The sequence below is a fragment of the Triturus cristatus genome, chromosome 7 (assembly GCF_964204655.1).
Source record: "Triturus cristatus chromosome 7, aTriCri1.1, whole genome shotgun sequence".
Taxonomy (NCBI): Eukaryota; Metazoa; Chordata; class Amphibia; order Caudata; family Salamandridae; genus Triturus; species Triturus cristatus.
Window position 1 is genome coordinate 543,993,398 of NC_140590.1, and position 6,302 is coordinate 543,999,699.

Sequence of the window (6,302 nt, forward strand, 5' to 3'; positions counted from 1 at the left end):
CCCATTTATCAGTAATTGAATATAAAGGAAGGGTCCCATATCTGAACTGTAGGAACAGCTTCTTTGCTAGAGTGGGCTGGATAACGTCGAGGTCAGATACAAAGGCGTAATTACACTTAACGTCCAAGAACTGATCAGTCAGGCTAGAAGGCCTAACTAGACGGTAAGCTTTAGTGAGAAAGTAGTCTTTGAGTGTTAGGGCAAGACTTTTTTTGGAAATGCCTAAACAATTCTCTGGATTAGTCCAGAGATGGGCAAGGCCAATGTTGGATAGTGACTGCCTAACATACTGGAGCCAGGGAATCTTATCGGCCCCAAGTAAACCCAAGATTACCTTCAATTCGTCTCTGTAACATGCCAACTCTGGTGTGCTCCAAAGCCTTTTCCAATACATCACCGGACGTATGGCAATGACCTCAGAAATAGGACGGATATTAAGATCCAACCGCAATGGCATGAGTGGAGTATTGATTGGGAGTTATTCTTATTGGACTCTTCTTGATTTTTCCGGAAGAGAGTCGCAGTGATGGTCGTTTTTATTTGGGATTCTAAGAGTTGGATTTCAATCAGTGCAGCGCCAGGCTATCAGAGACCAATCCTTTAAAAATCCCTTATCTGTGAGGAACAAGCGAGGGACATTGGTAACTATTAAGCCTGGGGGTGCGCAATTGGCCCGTAAATATTCTGCCATGATGGCCCCATGTACCGAAGAGTGGGAATGTGATTTTTTGAGAATTAGTATCTTCCCCCACTCGTCAACCCCACTGACAGAGGAGGTGGTAGGTAAGTCCAATATACTGGGAGTATTGTCAAGAATGGACTGTAAAATAGCATCATCATAGGCTAAACCACTGTATTCGGCCATCTTATCACTAGACAACAGGACAACGGGAAACACCCGCAGGACAAACACAAATGTGTGAAAAACTACTAAAAAGAAACACTAACTATGAGTTAGGCGTACACTATCCTAGAGGTATAGTGATCAAACATACAGACCCGCAGCCGTCAGCTGCTCAATAACCAAACACAAAAGAAGTATGATAGGGTCTAAGGGAAAGTTTAATGACCTGCCTCAGTTCTAATCCCCTAATCCTATAATTGAAAAACAAATGAAGGAACTGGGGGTCTAACAAAATCCTGCAGAGTGAGCAGAAGTGTAGATAGAGGGCTAGTTAGTCCCACATAGCAGAGGAGGGAGTAAAAGAAGAAGAAAGAGACATCCAAATGCAATCTATAAGGACCTCAGAGCGAAGTTTGGATACCCATCAATTGTCTGTGTGATCAATCTTATCATCTGGTCATCCAATCCAGGATAAGATGCTTCTCTTGATCATAGAGAGCATCTAATTAGGAGTGATTTCACTCAAGGGTGGCCCAAGATTGTCAAAGGATTGGAGCGAGAAGACCAACAGTTGTAAGATGATAGAACAATCGAAAGGAGTGCAGTGCTAACAAAAGAAAACTAGAGTGGTGTGTTAAAATAGAATTGTGAGAAGACGAGAAGATATGGAAAGTGTCTCAGTCTTAAAAATAGTACTCCCAAATATATATTTGTACCTAACCTCGTGTTAGGGGGCTTACCCGTAATGATCGAGGAACGGACCTCACCTCGCCTGGATCCTGGCTCAGGACTAGGAGGCCCCGCTCTGTATGGAAGAAAAATTAAACTGCCAAAAACCAGAAAATAATCATAAAAACTTAATACATCTTCAGAGGGGTGCTAGTGTAATTAACTACTAGCAACTATGTACCAAGTGTGTATAAGTAAATCCACACGTGTGTCAGCCTAAGAGAAGAATCCCTTGCCCATATACTGTGATAATTTGCCGTCAAACGTCGGAAGGGGCAGTGTGAAAAGGCCGTATTTCTTTGCTTCGCCATGATGATAAACGTCAAGTTTGCGCTGTGAAAGCTCCTACAAAATGTATAGGTTACCAGATAATAATACATATTGTAAATTACTGTGGTCAAAAAAGGGGGTTCTATGAAATGTTAAAAGCGCAGTAGAAATATCAATCTGTATCTTACAAACACGCTATGGTTTTAAATAAGCTCCAGTTTGAAGTACACACCAGATAGAACCTAGATCACGAGAGATTCCATATAAAACTACGAGCGCAATGATAATGTTGAAGCTTATCGTGGAGTTATCCTTCAAAGACGCTACAAAATAAATTGCCTTGAAGAAAGCTAGTATTGGATAGGGGGAGTGCTCACCTATCCGTCGTTGCCTCGTTGTGGCTGCAGAGTCAGGAAGGAGGTAACCGGAGCATTCTGCCAAGGGTGTTTATAAAGCTGGGAAAACCTCGTCAGTTACAAACGCGGGGGCGTGTAATGCGCGTCATCACCTGGCCCTAGGCGGATGCTGGGAAAACAACAAGGACTACAAAATGACGTCAATGTGAAGACGTCTGTAGTCTGTATATAGTGTTTGCGCGCTGACTGGTTACACCTCTTGAGTATCTATATATAACTCACTCGTTACAGTGTAAGAGGGCCATGTCAAAGCACTAAAGACCTCCGTGATGATAATTAAGGAAAAAACGTGGAAACACAAGCACGTGACCCCCGGTAGATATTGACTGACTCAGAGGACTACGAAATGACGTCAAAAAGATGGCGTCTGTAGTTCGTAAAAATGTGTAGGTCCTATGCCTAACTATATGTATCTGAATGCAGTGTAACCTGTAATTCCAATGCAAGATAGTGTACCTAATAAGGTTGCCACAATGCCAGGGCATTCTGAGGGCAGAATGCCATGACATAAGTGCGTGATCCCTAATGGGTAGTGACAACGTTAGAGGACTACAGGATGACGTCAAAAAGATGGCGTCTGTAGTTCATCAAAGATGTAGATGCTCTGCCTAGCCCCATGTGCGGTATCTAAATGCCATGTGACCCATAGCTATAATGCAGCATCATAGACCTCATGAGGGTACCCTAGTGTCATAGTGTCAGGACGTACCAAATGCAAAATGCCATAACCTGTAACTATAATGCAGCATCATAGACCTCATGAGGGTACCATGGTGTCAGGACGTCCCAAATGTAAGATGCCATAACCGCATGAAGGAGGGTATAGGTACCATGAATTTCAGAAAACATTTAAAGGGCGGTCCAAGGGATGTCATCATTAAGACCCCTGACATCACTATGTAATTTAAACACCCATTTCTGTTCCTTTATAAAAAGGTATTTAGTGATGTCACAGATATGGGACGGTATCATGGGCTTTTCAAGCACTGTCCAAGAGAAATCGTCTGCCTTGTGATTGTTTTCAATGAAATGTCTGGTTAATCTGGTGGTTGATTTCTTGCATCTGAATGAACTCTTGTGTTCTAACATACGAGTCCTGACTTTGCGAGTTGTCATACCTACATATTTACATTGGCATGGACAAGTAAGTAGGTAAATGAGATTATCACTGTTGCAATTAGTGAACTTCCTTTGCATCCAAGGTCTGTTAGTACCTATATCAATGGAAGTGGTATGTGTAGTTTGTGGGCAGATGGAGCAATTGCCACAAGGAAAATGGCCTGTCACTGCGGGGAGATCCCATAAAGTGCCTACCGCTCTCTGAGGAATGGATTTCGGGCGTGTGTGTCATAACGTGCCAGGAGTGCCTGTGTATTGGCAATGTGCAGGATGTTCGCTGCTTGCGCTGCAATGCGTTTGCCCGATGTTTCTAGTACTTTTGACTCCTTGTCTGGGGGAGGAGCATCACCAGTCGTTTGTGAGTGGGCTCTCTTGCGAGCATTGGCAACCACCATGGAGTCTAACGGCAATTGACCCCTAATGTATTTAGGGTCACCGGGTGCAGGCTTGTACTTTTTTTCAATCCTAGGATTTAACACCCGGGCTCTTGTGGTGTCCTTGAAAATGTCTTTAGCAGGTTTGAGAACCCCTTTTAACATGGGCAGGGTTTTGACAGTTCTTTCTGAAGATGCGAAAGTGTCAAGCAGGAAGTCTTCCTCAATGGCATCAGAATGGAGTTCCACCCCATGATGAGCAGCAGCCCGCTCGATGAGGGCATTAAATGCAGCTGTGTCCTCGGTAGGAGACGTTTTTACGTTATAGAGTTGCGCATCTTGAGTATGTGGCGCGACACTTTGGTCTGTGGGGTCATCCCATGCCTGATCCGGGTCTTGTAGGTGCTCATCAGGATCTACGTCTCCAGGGTAGATGGAATCTTCCTCGCCATAGTCCTGTATTGCGTCTGATTCGGAGGGGGTAGGAGAAAAGGACTGCGGATCTGGATGGAAGTGTTGGATGTGTTCTTGGAGCACTGGTTCCTGCTCCGCCGGCAGTTTGCGTTTAAGAGGAATTTTGTAGGGCTCCTCTTCCCTAACTGGCGTTATCTTGCGCTTGTGGAGCATTAACCTGCCAGTGTCGGCGTCGATAAATTGTGGCCCCGAAGACTCTTGTTCTGTAAGGCCAGAGGTGGTGGACTGTGTTGGAGGACACGTGTCCGAATTTGAAATAGTTTCGGTGCCAATGCCGGTGGCAGCCCAAACGTAATGTTGGAGGGCTTGGGTGTGTCGGGACCCGAGATAGAGTGGAGGGTTGCCAGGTCACGGATGCGTTGTAAAGATGCAGAGACCTGCTGCACAGTGAACGCAGATGGTGGTTTGATGGGCCCCTTAGTAGTAGACGTCGAGGCCAGCCCCGACTTTTTCGTAGGAAGGGGTCACTGGCCTGAAGGGATGTATCGACAGTCGACGTAGTCGAGGACTTAGCCGGCGCCGGTGCGCTAGGCGTTGTCGTAGCCGGGGCGGCCATCTTGACTGCGGAGGTTATGGCCTTCGGTGTCGGCGCCGAAGGTCTCGGTGCCTTGCGGTGCCCGAGGGCGTGCTTTTTCTGGGTGGCAACCGTATCCGCTGCGGTGAGCTCGGCGCCGAAGTCTCTTTGTAAGCGGTCGGAGCCGACGACTCTTTTCGGCGTCGGAGCAGTGGATGGTTTCGACGCCTTCAATCTGACCACCACCAGTTTCACTTTAGTTTTTGAAGGGACTGGAGCGATGGATGGTTTTGGGTTTAACAACCCGGTCGTCTTCGGTAATAGTGGCTCTTGCAGAGTGTTCGAGGCCGGACCGGAAGGTGGGGCCGAGGAACCATGTGTTTGATCTTGGGTAAGGCCCGAAGGCGATCCCTCGACCGGAGCCTGATGACGACGTGCAGTTTCGGCCTCCGTTTCGACGGATTGGCCTAGCTCTTCGGGAGAGCTGTCTTCTTCGGCCCCGTAGGCCTCGTCGAAGTCTCCTACCTCATCGACGGTTTCTTCACGTCGAAAGATTACTTCGTCGTCGTCGTCCGATCGGGAATCGTGTTCTGAAGCGGGGCTAGAGACTACTTCTTCCACGCTCTTGGCGTCCTCGTCCTCGGTGCTGAATATGTTGGTGGGAGCAGGCGCTGCTTGCTGCGCCTCCAGCCTCGCTGCCCGTCGGATCCGCAGAATCTTCTTAGATCGGAACCGTGCACAGGCCATGCATTTCGATTCGTCGTGATCCGGCGAGAGACATTTATTACAGACGGGGTGGACGTCGATATGAGGGTACTTCGCGTGGCATAACGGATACCTCTTGAATGGAGTCCTCGATTCCATCGTCGATCGAACTTCGAAGTTCGGACCAAACTGGTCTGAAGTTGGAAGAGGGTGCGGAGCACTAAAGCTAGTAGTCGACACCGAACGGTAACTATACCGACGAAAACTAAAGGCCTTTTGGCCTAAAACGAAGTATTCCTAAGTTGAGCTAAGATGGTCACATCCGAACCCAATGGCGGAAAAAAACAATCTAAGGATGGAGAGGATGCCCATGCGCACTGTAGTCCAGGGGAGGAGCCACCTATCTCGTGATACTTCGAAGACTCTTCCAGGACAACAATGTGCAATCATCCGGACCCAACACTAGGCGGCGATCTATGCACAGATATGAATTCAGCAGCCCACATGCCTCGAACTCAGGTAGTCCAAGCCCACCAATTGATGTATACTGCGCCCCCTCTCCCACCCTTCCATAATCCATAAATCAGCCCAGGGAGAAGGTGTATCTCAAGGTGCAGTCCCTCTACGCACATGTGTATTCTGACCTCAAAGATGATGGGGTATCCCCAAATAACGTGTAATATGTACCATTTGTGTTACAGCATCAACATGCAGTGGAGGGCTTGACCTATTTGCCACAACTAAGATGGATGCAAGTATAACGGTGTATATACTTAAACTGTATGAGTCTTATATGAGCCGAAACTGCTAACACTCTGGGCGCCATCTCTGCCTCAGTCTACTCATCATCAACTAGG